Genomic DNA, 16,699 nt, shown 5'->3' with positions numbered 1-16,699 from the left:
TGAGGGCCTGCAGCTGCGAGACAGGGCAGCGAGCGCAGCAGCCATTTTGCTTTGATAATCCCTGGTAATCAGATTGGTCTGTGGCTTGTGAAATACAGGCTGCTCTCAGTGCCTCTCGTGGCTTCCCTTTTTCCTCATACTAACTGCTACAGTATTTTTATATATTTATTTTGCATCAAATGCTTTGTGCTAAATTAACACGCTCTTCTGTGATATTTTGCATATTAGGCAGGTTGTTTATACAGAAATTCTCCAAGCTCAGAAAGATGGGGAAATACAGTGTTCCCCGTATCCAACCCTTTGCTCTATGATCATTAACGCAGTTTAACTCACGTTATTTAATGTTCCTTTAAACCTAACAAATGACCTTTTCATTACCTTATTCTCTTTCAAAGCCTTTCTCCTATGGAGAAGAGAAAGCATCTAGGGAGATATGTAGCTCAGGACATAAATTCTGCAACTTCCCACTGAAAAGGAGAGAGATGGAATATTTCCTCCAAATAATCATATCTGCAATAAATTTGGTTCAGAGCTTGAAGTACATTCACATTTACTTTCTTTTCCTTATCTGATTATACTAGCTTTCTTGTTTTTAAGTATACATAAAAGTCTATGAGGTGCCATGAGGATGTTTATTTTAAGCAGTAGTCTTAGTCTCTAATTTGGGTTTCATCCAAATATTTACTGCCTTAGGAAGCAAGTGCAACAATACTATTAGTGCTTATGAAGTGCTAAAAAAGCCTAAACGAAGAAGAAAGTAGCGTAATTTTATTTGGCCAGAAGCATTTTATTTGCTCCAATGTATTTGGTATAGTCTGTCTATATATTATCTCTCTGTAATTTTAAATAGACTGCAAAACCTGTTTCTGCAGGTACTTGTAATCATGAAACTTGGAGAAAAATTGGGCTTTGAGTCAGGTGGGAAGCATCCATCTAGGCAAATGGATGTTTTCCTTAAAGTTTGGACTAATTTTACCAACACTAATCTGTATTCATTTTTACAAGTTACCATGCAAGGGCTTTTGCTGGACTTTGTTTTAAAATCTAAACCTATGAGTTAGAAGCACTGAATAGTAGGCAATGGTTCGTTTTAGACACAAAATTTCCAGAAGCATGAACTCTTTTGTCATCATCACCATGGTAGGTTGGAAGCTATAATGTTGCTAGAAGTCACTTCTCTGATAAATGCTGCTTATCATCTAAGGAAAAATTTAATATCACCATTAGATAAACAGATCCATCTTAAGAAGGGATGATCTTTTTTCTACTTTGGAATTGTCGTATGATTTCTTAGTTGTTTAAAAGATATGGAAATACATATTTTTTCTTTTCAGGGGATTGTCAGAATTTCAGTGATAATCTAAACTTCTCCCTTTTCCCACTATTTTACACAATCCACATTAAAAGTCTAGCTGAGAAATAATGAACATGTCTGTGGAGAACTTCATTATCACTTCTGGATCACTGAAATTCCCATTTAGAAGTTCATCTACTGAAGCAATGTATATCTTAACTTAGGACACTCTACTACCCCAAAGTGTTTTTTTTTTTTTCATCTCACCACAAACTGAGGTATAGCTCAGTATCAGTAGCTGTTGGTAATGAAACGTGGAACAAATAGTTGAAGAACAAAAGCAAGGTTATCACAGCCTTCTTTTTTATTCCAAACTACATAACTGAGAAGCAGAGTTTCATGATCATGTGTAGGTTACTTTTAATCCTAGACTTTTCTTATTTACTATTGTTTCTGTATTGTTTTAGGTGTGCATATTGGCATGTATTAATGAAGACTTCTGACAAAAGTACCCTCAGAAGTATTTGTGAAGAATGTGTTGTTAGTAGAAAATACGGATTAAATTAAACCTGTTACAATTCTTTAAAAGAAATAAATTACTATGCATTACTGAACAGCAACAAATACAAGTATTGTTTTAGATTATGTGAAACAAAGTTAAGGAAAATGATGTTATGAATTCTCATTAAACCTTAATTAGGCCTATTTTTCTTTAGTTGTTTTGCAAACAGAGGGATAACTGTCATTTGTATAACAAATTATTTGTATACCCCCAGTTTAGAGATATTAACCTAACGGTGCTTGACCGTTTTGTGTCCTGGCAGTTTCCATATCTGTAGGTGATATAACAGAGTTGCAGAAAACAGATTTTTTTTTTTAATCAATGGAGTATCTTCTTACGCGAATTTTAGCTCAGCCACTTTAGAATCACTTTTTCTGGCTGACAATATTTGACAGTTTTAATTTCTATATGTGAACTTGAGCTATCTGGAATTCATAGTCTCATTGACCACTTGTATATTGAAAATATACTTCATAGTAAGAAATTTTTTATGAGACTGTCTTGGCTGCACCCAAGATTTTACATTCCCACTATAATGCTTCATGTAATACCATTTACATGCAAAGAAAATGGAGGAACTGGTGCTGCAATCAGACCTGTGTGAATTGACGACATTAATATCTGTTAATCTCAGATTAAATAAATTGCACAAGGAGATTTGTCTACACTTGCAGTCCTGATTTCAGCATGTAAGCTACCATATGCATTATATATCAGAAGAAATAGCAATTTTGTTAGTGTATGCGTACCAATTCCCATTAGACATATAAATCATTGTGCATAACATCACACAAATATTTTGTTCTTTAAATATAAGTCCAGAATGGTTTAAAAGTGGATTACTTCTTTTACAGTTTAACTGCAAGGTACCCCCCCCCCCAAAAAAAAAAAAACAGCAAGCTTTTACTTCTTTTAAAACCAAAAATGTATAAAAATGGCTGCTGAAGTGGTGGTGTTTGAACGCTTTGCTGAAGTCTGATAATCTCACTTCTGCAAATCGTGGCATGTGGTATTCTTTCCTTAAGAGTATTTCAAACTACCAAGGAAAAAAAAGTCTCCATATTCCTCTGTAGTTAAGCAGTTTCAGTTCTTAAAGAATAGCAGGAAACAGTATATATAGCATTACCAGCTTGTGCAAATTCCTTGTGAGAGACAGGATTTTGGTCAGGGCTTGATGGTTTCCTGCTCAATGCCTAGTGAAGGCCTGTCTATCCATGAAAAAAATGCTTGGATGGACTGGCTTCCCTGCTGCTCTCCCTGCTGGGGTCCAAGCAACCAGTGAGGCTGCTGAGAAGGAAAACAGAGCTCGTCGTAACTCCTCAAACAGACCAGCACTTCAATCTGAATTATGGAGCAGGAAGGACTCAGCAGCCCAAAGTGCCTTTACTCCCCTTTCTGTAATGGGAGCAAAGGAAATAGTTCCTCTGCTTAGGCCTCCTCCTCTTTGACACCCTTCAGCAGAGGGAGAGGAAAGGGGAAGGAGCCAGAGATACAGTGACCTGCTGCAGCCGCCCATTCATCCTGGGCTGGAAGGGAAAGAAGAGAGCCAGGTAGAACTTACCTGCCTCTAAAACTGTGAGGTGCGCATGTGCACAAAAGTAAGACTCTTTCGTCAAGTTATACTGGCTTCGTACAAGTCATGACCTAACATAAGTCCCATTAACATTAACACAAATAAATACAAGTAATTTTTAAAGGTATAATTATACCTTTGTCTCTCCACCAGCCTGAAGAAGAAAACCAAGCAAGTACAATAACTGACATAAATCCAAATTCTTCTCTTTTGCTCAAAATTTAGAAGCTTATGTTGTACTGCTACTAAAAAGCAGCTGACTTTACATCTTACTATCTCTGTATGAACAATCTCAATATTATTTCCATTTTAACTCTTCACTTTAAGTGCTGCTGACAAGCCACTCTCTAGCCTCCTACACTTCTGGGACGCATCACCGTCCTAGCTAGCTTAGATCAACTGCAGTCATGAAGCTATGTTTACACTCTGAGTATTTTCCCTTTTTCTGTTGACTGTGAAAAGTAGGAATTGATATATCTCAATAGCTTTAAGCAAAAGTAGCAAATTAAACATTTAATTTTTGTTCATTTTGGACAATTACTATGTTGTAGGCTGTTGCCCATTCAGTTATCAGAAAGACAAAATAAAACTAGTCCAATCCAGCCTCTCATTTTCCAATTTCAGAGGAAACATCCTTTGAATATCTGAATCAACATCCACAAGAGCAGCAGCCAAATTGCATGCTTGGGGGGGCCACTGTTATTCCCAGCCAGGTGTGCTGGGGACCAGGCCAGTACAGCCATTCTTGCCCTTTGCTGCAGCTGAGGTAACAAATCTTGCTAGACTCAAAATAGAGCTGCATCCCTTCCCCTGGCAAGACATGCATAGCAATAACCTGATTTAGTTGGCCTGCTAGATGGCGAGGCACAGCCATTTCAAAAAACTAGAAGCTTCAAGATGCTGGCTGCTGGCTACCGCTGATCTCCAACATTCTTCAAAACTGCAAAATATTTTTGTATTTTTGCTCTTATATTGGTGAATTTCAGCATGCTAAAAGTGCTAAATGATAGCACAAATATTAACTATTACTCTCAGTCATCTTAAGTGTGACCATTTGTTGTGACAACACAATTTTGACTGTATGCACTTGTATCATGTAGTTCTTTGGCTCTGTTCTGTGCTGAGCTATGCTGCCCACCGAAGCCCTGCTTTCCTTCTCCTTCTATCCCACTGCACGCTTCTAGCTTGAAAGCTGGGCAAGAGCCTCTCCGCTCTAGCAGTGAAGAGGGACTGTAGAGGAAAGCAGGTTGTTCTGTCTCCTCACCTAAGCACTAGAGAAGAGAAGGCCTTTTCACATTCCAATTCAGTTGGTCAATTTTTGACCTCAGAAGCAGCTGAGAGAGAGGTTTGTGCTGGGAGAGCTGATCCAGATCTGCCGGGGGAACTGGCAGTAAGAAAAGAATCTCAGTGGCTCCTGCTCTGACTTGCACTGCAAGCCCTGCCACCATGTGAGCTACCCAGGCCTGACAGTGAGCTCGGATCAGTTGGAGAGCAACAGACAGTAAAAATAATAATAATAAAAAAAATAGTTGACTTACATCTCCCCAATACTTCCCCGAATGCTTATTCAACCTAAAGGCTTAATAGTATTGCAGTACTTGATGGTATATAACAATATGGCTTATGGTTCAGGATCATGAACGGATTCACATGATATTGTTCACACTACCTCAAACTGATACCAGATTTTTGTATATTTGACAGCTGAGAGTTACAGAACTGTTCAGCGTTTTTTGAGGGTAACGTTCATTTGCTAAAACTCCTTGTTACCTATGAAGCCTTCTCTCCTATGCCATACTCCAAAAAGCCAATGGGAGTCTTTTCATTGATTTGAAGAGGGTTTTAATTAGGCTACTGGTCACATAAACTACTTCTTCTCAGATTACACCAATTGAATTTAAGCTCAAGACTTGCAGTCTCCCATTATTCCTTTCTGTCTTTCTAAAGATTGGCATTTTAGACTAGCTTCTTAACTATTAAAGATGCTTCATCTTGGGGTAATATAATCAACCTGAAGAGAAGTCTACAGTCTTTCATTTTATATACAAATGAATATTTTGAGAAGACAGGCCAAAATGTACATAACTTTGCTCAAATCAGTAAAGAAACGTGTCAAAATTGATCCAATATATATCTAAGCTTCTTTTAAAGCCACTAATATAAAGTAAAATAATACTATACAAACCCAGAAAGTGTACGGAAAGTGTGAGTACTGCCTAAATGCTACATCAAAATCTTATTCTGAAAGTACATGAACAGCTGCCGTTTTGATCTCTTCTACAGATTTCTCTTGCTTTTTTTCCCCCTTTTCTGTTGCTGACTGTCAAAAGACAGCATTTTATTGTTGTATCTCTTAGCTTGGGTATGTTGGATAGAATGAGGGTGCTACAAGCAATAGGAATTTCATTTTTATTTAACAGCTTTAGTTTGTCACTGCGTCAAGCAATATAATCATATTTGCTTATGAATGCTGCTGCAAGATTCAATTTAGAATGGCTGAGCATTTCTGAAAGACACCAGATATCTTAATTTCCATATTTTGTTGTCTTAAAGGAGGGCTGTAAGTATTCAGAATCTTGGGAAAAGGTTTGCACAGCAAAACTGCCACGCCAATTTTGTCCAGTTATTGCAAGTCCAAATTAAAGCTCAGTGAAAAATCACGGAGAGATTTCCATCTCCGTGGAAATCTCCACGGTTTAGGTTTTAGGTTAAAATCTTTGAGTATTAAAAATCCATTTTGGGCCATGCCCAGAAATCTTTTTACATGGTGATTTTCAAGATGCATGCATTATTATGAGCACATGCTATGTAAATGCATTGGGCTGAATAAGCATTCACTAACACACATCTGCAGCTTTGCTAATGTACCTTTTATTCGTATGTAGTTGCCAAGGAAACAGGTTATGGCCCAGGATTCTATCTAAAAAATACTGAGCAACGTGTTCTATGATCATTTACTTAAAATAGGTAGAATTTAGATTTTGCAGCCCATTGCTTCTGTAAGTCCAGGTAACTTCAAGTTATCTAATTTTCATGTTTCACTGATTAATTTAAACTGCCAATGCCATCTTGTTTTCTCTGAAAATCTGTTACTATCTCCTGTCTGGATATCATAGAGCATTGCGTATTAACAGTAAACTTAATAACAGATAATGTTTTGAGATATTCTAGAATATAAAGAAGGTTTTTTGATGTTTTGTGTGCGTGTACATGTGTTTTAAATGATTCCTTATCTTACATTTTGACTGATAGCCTTAATTACCTATGTATATCTTGAGATGTTTCAGCATTAATGACTATGAACACACAAACCATTTCCCACAGAAATTTGTGTGAATAGTGCCACTCAAATCAATGAAACTACTCCCTTGCTACGATGCAAATTATACTATATGATGCAAAGGATCAGGTTCAAAATAAATCAATTACCAGGATTTCAGATTCTTTCATTTTATACATACATATCTTAAAGCACATATACCAGACATGCTTATTTCAACCCAGATGATTATTTTGAATTCACAATAAGAAGATAGAAAGGAAACTGCTATTATTTGAAAAAGTCATGCAAAATGCAAAATTGTATTTTGAAAAATCCTCGTTATTTGTCACAATGCTGTGCTTGAGTTTACTAAGTGCTTACTGCAGGTCACAATTCAAAGGTTTTTTTACTACCCCTGATTACAGTCATATATAAAGATAAAGATTAGTCATTTATGAGATGAACTATATAAAACTCAGTCAAAATAGCAAGATTAAAATTGGACATGGGCACTAATGGGCACTACCTTTATTGTATGGCATAGGTTTGTAATGGTTGCTGAGTCCCGGCATCCAGAGTTAACATTCTGGGAAGCTCAAGAGGTTTGCTGCTTGCCTACCAATATGTCTGGTTTGTACAGCTCATGGAGGCCACAGCAACCTGTTTCAAGGAGCTATTCTGTAAGATTTTAGTTCTCCAACCTCTGGCAATAAAAACCCAACAGCAGCTGGAAAAATCCAACAACACTGACACTTGACTATAGGAATGCAGTACAATAGTGAGAACAAAATCTTAAATGTTTCTTAAAAAAAAGGTAGATATTTAATTGGAAAAAATCATATAATGTGCTTTTAAAGCATTAAATATTTTAGCTTTATTTCTGTGCAAGTTTTAAAGACATTTCAGCTTACTGTAATCACCCCATAAACTTACCCGCCTAGAATCGGGTTGTTCGTCTGTTACTGTCTTTTTAAAGTGGTGTCAACAGGTATGTTCAGCAAAATCATCTCAGCAACTGTGTGACCTCTGTGGCTACTGTGTGTCAGCCTGCAAAGGGGAAGACCCAAATTTAATGACTACATTATTAGACAAGTACTAATTTCCAGATATATTGTGTAACTCATCTAAACTTTCTTTGGAATGCTGTACGGCTTGAAATCTAGATCTGTGAGGCTTGCAACTAATTAGCAATAAAACAGTACTGTTAATCAAACCATTATAAATACTGCTTCTGCCAGCATTGTTTCATTATGGTTTAACCTGTGTAGTGCAAACGGGACATAATGTTTCATAATATGTTCTAGACTGAAATCTAAGGACATTTTCAAACTGAGGTTTAAAACCATTTCTTTATCGAGATTATTGGAAAAACTGGGCTAAAAGCAGGCCTCAGCTGTATTTCCCTTTCCCTCGCCATCCCAACTATCTCCAAACTGTTCCTGACACATTTACCTAATAAGACATCCAGTAATGGAGGCTTCATAGTTTTCTCAGGCAATCTGCTCCTGAGTTTCACAAGATAAAGTCAGTGAAAAATAAGTGTATTTAAGATTAGCTATCACATTTTGCCAGTTAAGAAAACAAATCATGGTACTAGGGGAAACGATCTTCATCACTGGGCAACTCCCTTGACTCCACATAAACTTCAGAAACCAATTAGAAGTTACCTTTTATTTTAAAAGCCTCCAAGTATTTTTGTCATCTCTCAAAGGGCCTTTTCTTTCTCATCTTTCCATCCTGCCACTTCTGACCACTTTTATCACAGATAAGACTTTCTAGGCAACTCTTGTCCTCTGGAATAGACTTTCTGTATCTCTCTGCTTAAGTGGTTCTTCATTGTTTTCAAACATCCCAGTTTCATGTTACTATATATCAAACATCCTAATAACTTTATTATATAAGACTGTGAAAGTAGTTTAGAACAACTAAGAGACTTCAGAACAGTCTTTGTTCTGAAGATACTGAACAAAATCTGAAATTGTTCCATATAGCAACTGCAGAATCTTATGCATAAGGCCATATGACTCAGCTGATAGGCATTTATAGAGCAGCAATTAAGAATAAATAAATACATCTTCCATTTGCAAATATACCACTATACTTTCATAGATAACTGTATACAATAACTACAGCATCCATCACTTGTTTTGTTTTAGCTGAAACAGTCTATAGCACATGCATCTCCCCGTAACAAAGGCCAGTATGAAAAAAAATGGCATTAAGCCATTATTATTATCTCAAACACCAGTAAAGTCATAAGCCCATCTATATTCATAAGTCACTGTCAAAGTATGGTGAATGGGAAACTTCACACCAGACTTGGAGGAACCCAACAGGTAAAGGGTTTTATCACAGCTAAGAGAACCCCCAAATTTGATAATGCTAGAATTCAGATGTACTACTATACATAATAAATCAAATTTAATGCACGATACAACCCTATACCTCATAAAACCTTGTACATGATAAAGTAAAACAGACGCACCAGATGCCCCCAAAGGGTTAAGCGGTATCTGTTCATTACTACCAGAATCTGTGTGCAATAGTCTGACAAATGTTGTCTAAACACAAATACTGTCTCCACACTGTGAGACCTGCAAATGAAACTGAAGTTTAGAGCCAGGAGTAACCTTAACTGAAAAGGTCATTTAAAAGTAAGCATGACAGTGTCCAGCTGAATGATTTCGTGCTTGATTTTGTGTCCACTCAAGCTTTCGGTAGATTTTCTGTTGGGCAGAAGCAAAATTTACATGCGTAAAAGAATAGGTTTCAGCTATAAAAAGGAGAATTGAATATCATTCAGTTTGGCATCTAGGATAAAACTGGCCAAAAAACCTGAGCCTGCCCCCTTGACACGAACATTTGACAGGTCGTGCTGAGGTGCAGAAAACTGCACCTGTTCCTCGGTACCCCTGTTAGCCCCCTTAGCCAGAGAGAATAACATGCACAAAGTTTATGCGAGATTTCCTACGGCACCTCTGGCTTTAACATTCAGACACCCTGCGTCAGCTAGACCTAACTGCCATTAAAATACATACAGCACCCGATGTATGATGTAAACTGGAAACAGATTGCTAATTACTAGAATGCTCCTTAATAAATTAATCAGTTTCTTTAGCTAGAAGAAATTACCGTTCACAGGCTGCCAAAGAGTTTTTCCAGAGCCATGAAAGCACTTGAGTCCCGTCATATTAATTACAAGAGGACTCGCACCCTCGAACAAAAGAGCGAATTTGCAAATGGATTTAAAACAACCGTAGTGAAGCATGCTCGTGTCATGGAGCTATGCTTTCTTTAAATGCCTTGAGTGCATATATTTTAACACAAAGACATAATAAAAACAGTTTAACTAGAAGTGCCACTTCTTTTCTAAAGATAAATATCAATAGCAATAAACAGATTGCTGCTGCATAGCATTAGCTCAGCAACTTCCTTTAAAAATAACCACACAAGAAATAAACAAAGAAATACGGTTTTGGTAACTACATGGAAGCGCGTACTTCAAATAATATTTCAGACTGAAAAACAATATATCAGAGACAAGCTACTGGAGAAAAATCAAATTACAAAAAAAAATCAACTTTAATATGTCACTTGAGAGATGCTGTTTATCATGTTTTCAGTTCTGCTTCCTTATGTGGAATGGGGAAATATGATTGCACTGTGTCAAACTAATCTAGTAATTACGAACCAAATGGTTTTATTATCACTATTAAGCATTGGCCTATCAAGACAGATGACAACAGTCATCTTCCTAAACAGCAATACACTGTTTATTTGGAATACACTGAACTGCTATATTTTAAAATAAATGAGAATTCGTTCAGTCTCACTGAAACTGTCAAGGCTATCATTAATATAATTGGCTGTGCTTCTAATACACCTTTTGCATGGATTTTCAATGCTGGATCCTCATCCACATAAAATATACTAAGTCATTTTTAAGTGAAGGACATGAAAGGAAAATGGCTACCCTGCTGCAAAAGTCTCCTTGCAGTAGTGAGAATTTCTCAAGTCACGTACAAAGGAGATTCATAAGGAGATGCACTGTCTCATAGGTTAAGTGGAGACATTTAGTAACATGTAATACTGTATAAAATGTTAACGCTGGTATACACACAAGATTTAACTTCACTGATATTGTTTAAAATGTTACCTAAAAAATGGAAATAAGGAATTATAATACTTATATTTTGCAAAACCTATGTGGTCAGTAAATTACCGCAGAGCACAAGTGAGCTTATATAAAGGCTTGTTTATAAGATCGGACACAAGTTCTTTTCCAGTATGGTTAAACACAGTTCTTTAGCTGAACTTCAGAATGCGTCCACTGTTTAAAAAAGGTTTATTAGCATTACTGTGGCAGAATTCAGCAAAGGGGTTTCAACATACTTCTGATTCTCTGCATTTCTCAGCTGCTAAATGTTCCAGTGATACTTTTATCCTGGTGATAATGAAACTATCGCTTTATATACACACAGTACAAACCTTGACCTACATATGAGACTAGGCTACATTAAAAAAAGAAAAAAAAAAGAATCTGGGTGCGTTTCTGGAAATAATCAATGCAAAACAGGTAAAAAGCAGTTTTCTGTTGTGTACAGCTTTATAAACATGGCATCGTTTAAGAAATGATAGCCGCATGGAAACATAAAATGAGATCAGATTCTCATTTAGAACTGAAAAGAAACTTAACTGCAAAATTTCCATTTGCATTGTGGTATTGGTATTAAAGAGAATAACTTCTTTTACACCACTACTATTGCACCTTTTAAAAGGATTTGGTTGCCAAGGAAACTGGTTCTGGCCCAGTATTAATCTCAAACAAATATGTTACAGAAGTTGGTGTTAGTAGTACAATAATCATAATTCTTTTTATTCTCTAATGCTCAAATTCAGGCTTTTGAACCTAAGGCTGCCTAGTTTTGATTTCATAACCTTTTTTGTTTGAAGTAAAAACACACTTTTTACTGATACTCAGTTTAAGCTGACAGGGCCATCTATATCAATCATTCTCTTTAAAATCCTTCTACCTTAAAATAAAAAGAAATACTGCAGGTTTATGTTTGCATCCAATACTGAAAACATAAGTATTAAAGCATATCAATCTTTATTTAAGATTTCGCACAACGCACAGGAAACCGCTTACAACAGAATTGAAATATTTTTCTTTTTTCTTATCTATCTTAATTTTTATTTTTTTTTATTTTAACTGCAAGCTCAGTGATGCTCATCGTCAGCTTTAAAATGTAATTGAATCAGTAGGGTTTTCAAAAATTCTTTTGTTGCAGAAGCGTTGCCACGCCCTTAGTACATATGATTATTTTAACAGACATGATTGCTCTACTTTCACAATAGATTTTTTTAAAACAGGTAAAAACAATTGTCATGCCAATATGTGAAGCCAAACAATTTAATATTATTTTGGTTCCAGTTAACAGTTTAATGCATTTTTAAACTGAAAGCTACATTCTAAAGCCCATTTTATGTTCTTGCAACACTGACGAAGAAATCTGTAAAACATGCAAATCTCAACCTACCTGCGTGTACCACTTAGTGCAGTGTTAGCATGGCAATGCACTCAGCCATTTTTATGTAGAGCGATGGAGACAAACTGAATTCTCGGTCTTCTCGATAATTTTTTAGAAGCAGTTGTCAAAAATCAGATGGGAAGCAGCTTGAATAGACCATGATCAGGAGAACTGAATTTATCAGTAGGGAAAGCAGGAGTAGGGGGAAAAAAAAGTCTTCATCCAAGGTTTTCCGAAACTGCAATACAAGGTTTTTTTTTTCTCTCCTCCTCAGAGGGTTCAAAGCTCGAACCTGACCACTGCAAAGGCCACTTGTCACATTTACTGAAAATCAGCCTATTGATATCACAGCTGAAAATATAAACTCGACAACCAAAGCCCATTGCACAACGTGGACTGCGTAAGAGTTAAAAATAGATTCGACGTGCCTCCTACCTGCATAATAAATATGTAAGTTTCAAGTGCTTTAATTCGATATTCACATTAATTAACAATACAATATACATTATTTAAACTACAGTAAATGCAAGAAGAAAAAGGGTGACACCATCTGGAAGCACAGTTTGCTTCTTTTTTTTCCTTTCCAAGGGCTAATAACGTAGTTTGAATGTGATGACAAGCTAGCAGCTCACCACATTGCAAACGAAAAAGAATTCTTAAGGTGATGCTCAAATATCTATGCCTGTAATGAAGCATAAACCAGTCTTCACTACTGCATGATATGGCACACAGACCATTTACATACTCACATTTGAGATACTAGGCACGGTATAATGAATTCAATACACAGCATGCACACAGCACAAGCAACGTTAATCCTGCCTGCCATTTTAGGCTTGCAGGAGTAAGATACATACTGCAGCACAGCTCTGGTAAGGGAGGAGGCAAGGGACAGCTCACCTTAAATGCAGTATCTGATTAATGTTGTAAGTGACATTGCATATCAGCTACAGAGTCTTGGTTCAACTGGGTGGGAGGGAACAAAGAAAATTGTCATCAACTGGTGATGCAAGATGAGCTCCAGTCACTAACACTGTTAGCAAACTCCAAATTCTACAATGATACAGTAGTAGGCATTTCAAACTCTTATCAAAATCTGTCTGTGCAATAGCCGAGTCCGCCTGCCGATGAAAACAAAATAATCTTCTTGCTTATTGGAGAAAGGCTGGATTGACTACAGTAACATCCTCTTGACGAAGAAAGATTTCACACAGCACATATTAGATCCTGGATGCATTTGCTGTGCTTTCCTAATTTGTAAGCGTTAGAATTAAAAAAAAAAAAAAGGAAAAAAGAAAAAAAAGACAATGATAGGAAAAATATCATAATAAAGATCTAATGTTCATACAAATAAAACATTTCTTTTTTCTTTCCTTTCTTTTTTTTTCTCTTTTACAGTCCATCAAAATCCTGAGCAGTATTGACAAACCACACAAGCACAGGGTCTGACTGCATGATCAGCTGTCTGTGTCTACGCTACACCCTGTTAACCACAAGCAGTGTTAGAGCTAAATATATCTGCAATGCAGAAATGGTAGGTGCTATGTGGTATACAATTCTGATTAATTATAAAATATTTTTCTATCCTAAATATAATAAATATAAGAAAATTTGATGCTGATCTTTTTTAGGCACCGTATCTGTCTGACTTACTTACAGAACATAAAAGCTATCCTAAGTATACTGACCTAGATAGCACTAAGAAGACTTAAGCAGCAAACAAGCATACTCACTGTCAAAGCAAGGAAAAACGAAACAATGATTGTCTAATCAAACTGAAAGCAACAGCTCACTACCACAGTATGAATTCCAAAATGCTACGTACTGTATATGCACATCTCATGTTAGTGGGAGATGCAAAGCTCCTTTGTTTTTTCTCAGAGGCTTTTCTTAGCTACGGTTGCACAATGACATTCTGACATCATGGAGGTCAAGGCAGCTACTAAAGTGCTGTCGTCTTTTTGAAGAAAAAAATCATTTTGGAATATTAAACCACAGCTGCAAAAATAATAATAATGAATGTCACATCACCTGCTTAACATCTTTCCTTTACCTTCTGGGATTAATAGTATGTAGATTGTTCAGCTGCATACATTAAATTGGTATCACCCTCTGCAGAGATTGCATGAGTGTAACTGCGGAAATTAGATATTTATAAATAAGTAGATGGAAATGTTAAAAAAAAATGCTTCATTCTCTAGAAAACTTACAAATACAATAAAATATTTGAAATGCATAATGAAAAATATACAGAGCAAAAAGCATTAAAAACTGCTTATCTGAATTTTTATAAATGCCTAATAAGCAAAACTGTTTTTATTTTCACTGTTAGTATGCCTCCAAAGGGAGAACGAGAGCCCCATAGCACAACTTACTACGACCTGAATTACATTCCCAAAAGGCTAAATGATCAGGTGAAGTAAAATAAACCCCAAGGTCTATCTGTTTATAGAGAATCTTTCCCACACATACACTTCCAATGACTTTATGCCTTTTATCTTTCTACCCAATATACCCCCAAACAGATACCCAATACATAACCAGAATGGTAAACATTAATGTGCCAGCTCTGAAACTATTTCACTGAAAGGTTTCAAATATTGCTTGCCTTATGCATAAGTGAACATGAAATATATTAGATACTTGTAAAGCAAGATTTTTATGGGGAAGCACTATCTTTCATTAGACCTGCCAATACAGCTGGGAAAGAAAACAGCCAAATTTTCAGACACACATTCTTTCTCAGGAACCTGTGTACCTCATCAATTTTTTTTTTCCCTAAAACAGTGTCTGTTTTTTAAAAGGGAAAACCAGTAATAATAACTATTGGGTTAAATCAGAAAACATTGCACAGGAATGACTTACAATTACTGTATGTAATTATTATATATGAATTAGGTTCTTCTGATACCCAATATACAATCTGACATAATGGGTTTTTTTTCCTTCTTTATTTTTAAATGACTAAATATTTTTATATATTTAATTTGGAGATTTTTCTCTAGAAAATTGTTTGGCATTCTGTTCTCTTTGGTTTTAAAGGCTGGGAATGAGACGATCCTAACAGTCAGTGCTTTAAAATATTCAGAATCCCCTTCCATAAATAGCACATCTGTCACACAGAAATGGAACGCAGCCAGCGGAAAGGGAGACCAGACCAGCAAAAACAACTGCTATTCCAATTTGTGATTATAAAATAAGTTAGGACTTTAGCAATCATTTTTTTAAATTTTTTGTTTGTTTTGAGCTTTTTACAGTGAAGAGCTGTCTGATTATTTGGATGCCACTATATATCAACTTCAAAATAAAAATGTTAACTATGATTTCATTTTAAGTTTCTTTTAATGTTTATCTCTTAGCAAAGTGTATACACTAGACCCGCTCACACCCATTTTAAATGCAGCGTAAAGTTCCTGCAGATTTCAAGAGGGGAAGCTTTGGGCCTCACGTAGCAGTCTACTGAATGGTTAACAAGAAAATGTGACAGTACGATCTTGCGAACCAAATGTTATGTTTGCTTCAGGGCAACAATTTTCTGCAAAAGGCAGATTTCAGCAGGGTCTCACTACCAGTCTATCTTCATTCTTGGGGCCAGCATTCTCATTCTCACAGAGAAGTACTGTTCTGCCAGAGAAATAGCAAGGTGTTTTGGATTCAGGGAGGAGTAAAAGCCTCCCAGCAGCAAACACAGCAGCAGAATAAACATCTCACACTGAACGGGGAAGCAAGTTTCTCCAAAACCTTTATGCATACCTCTTGCTTTAATCAGCCTTTTTCTGTGCTTAGTAATAATTTTCCAGGCTTAGATTTGCAATGGTTTTTCTTCAGGCTCAACATAGTTTCAGTCAAGAAATCACATTCCAGGCCCGCGTACAGACGTACAATATCTGACTTTGTAAAAAAAACTCAGAAAATTGCACTTGCAGGTTGCACAAAGTAGGCCCAGATTTTCAAGGCAGAGATAGATTCACATTGTATGTTATGTCTGGGTCAGAAATTTGGGTTTAAGCTCTAACTCGATTTGTACTGAAGCTGCTATAGTCCCAAGCCTAGGCAGTGGGTGTCCTGATACTAGATTTCAAAATTCCCTGCCTCAGCTGCTTCAGGACTATGTCAGCCCGTGCAGTGAGTTTGTGTCAGTTCTTTATTCAGTCATCTTAAAGGGAGGCTATTTCAAATATCCTCCCTGGGTCTCGCAAGCCATTCGTGTTGTGAAGCTTTTCCAATTTGAAGCGTCCTACTTGCAAACATGCTTCATGTCTCTCTGTTTGTCACAACTCTAGAGCAACACCCAATCTCTCCTCACATGTGATCGCTTATCAAAGTCGAGGAGGAAAGAGGAGTCTTCGTATCATTGTGTTGCAGCCTCCACCCTGTGGTATATCGTTTTGCAGAGGAAAAGTCCTACTCCTCCAGACAGGCAATCTGGGGAATGGAAGCACAAGGAGATAGAGGTGGGGAGAAAGACTCACACAAC

At 36.6% G+C, this 16,699-nt stretch overlaps 1 protein-coding gene and 2 long non-coding RNA genes across 5 annotated transcripts in view; 2 read left to right on the top strand and 1 right to left on the bottom strand.

Annotated features, from left to right (window-relative positions):
* The window catches only part of LOC138068159 (uncharacterized), a 2,842-nt gene extending 329 nt beyond the window's left edge, over nucleotides 1–2,513 (top strand). The window contains exon 3 of the long non-coding RNA XR_011142811.1: nucleotides 1,762–2,513. This is a non-coding gene — a long non-coding RNA (uncharacterized lncRNA). The remainder of the gene's footprint in view (nucleotides 1–1,761) is intronic.
* The window catches only part of ZBTB38 (zinc finger and BTB domain containing 38), a 26,806-nt gene extending 13,181 nt beyond the window's left edge, over nucleotides 1–13,625 (bottom strand). The window contains exons 1-2 of one of the 2 annotated variants that reach the window (XM_009688961.2): nucleotides 13,123–13,625; nucleotides 7,625–7,738 (exon numbers count right to left, since the gene is read on the bottom strand). The gene's annotated coding sequence lies outside the window, so the exon portion shown is untranslated. Of the gene's footprint in view, nucleotides 1–7,624; nucleotides 7,739–12,231; nucleotides 12,623–13,122 lie in introns of those variants that run through there. The other variant, XM_009688957.2, reaches the window with a different exon arrangement.
* LOC138068160 (uncharacterized) lies at nucleotides 12,539–16,699 on the top strand. Of its 2 annotated transcripts, none has more exons than XR_011142813.1 (3): nucleotides 12,539–12,672; nucleotides 13,621–13,756; nucleotides 16,506–16,699. It is a non-coding gene; the product is annotated as an uncharacterized lncRNA (long non-coding RNA). The 2 variants fall into 2 exon arrangements; XR_011142812.1 differs by lacking the exon at nucleotides 16,506–16,699 and adding an exon at nucleotides 13,854–13,963.

The sequence above is a fragment of the Struthio camelus genome, chromosome 9 (genome assembly GCF_040807025.1).
Source record: "Struthio camelus isolate bStrCam1 chromosome 9, bStrCam1.hap1, whole genome shotgun sequence".
In the NCBI taxonomy this organism is placed as follows: Eukaryota; Metazoa; Chordata; class Aves; order Struthioniformes; family Struthionidae; genus Struthio; species Struthio camelus.
This window is presented reverse-complemented; position numbering and strand designations above follow the sequence as displayed.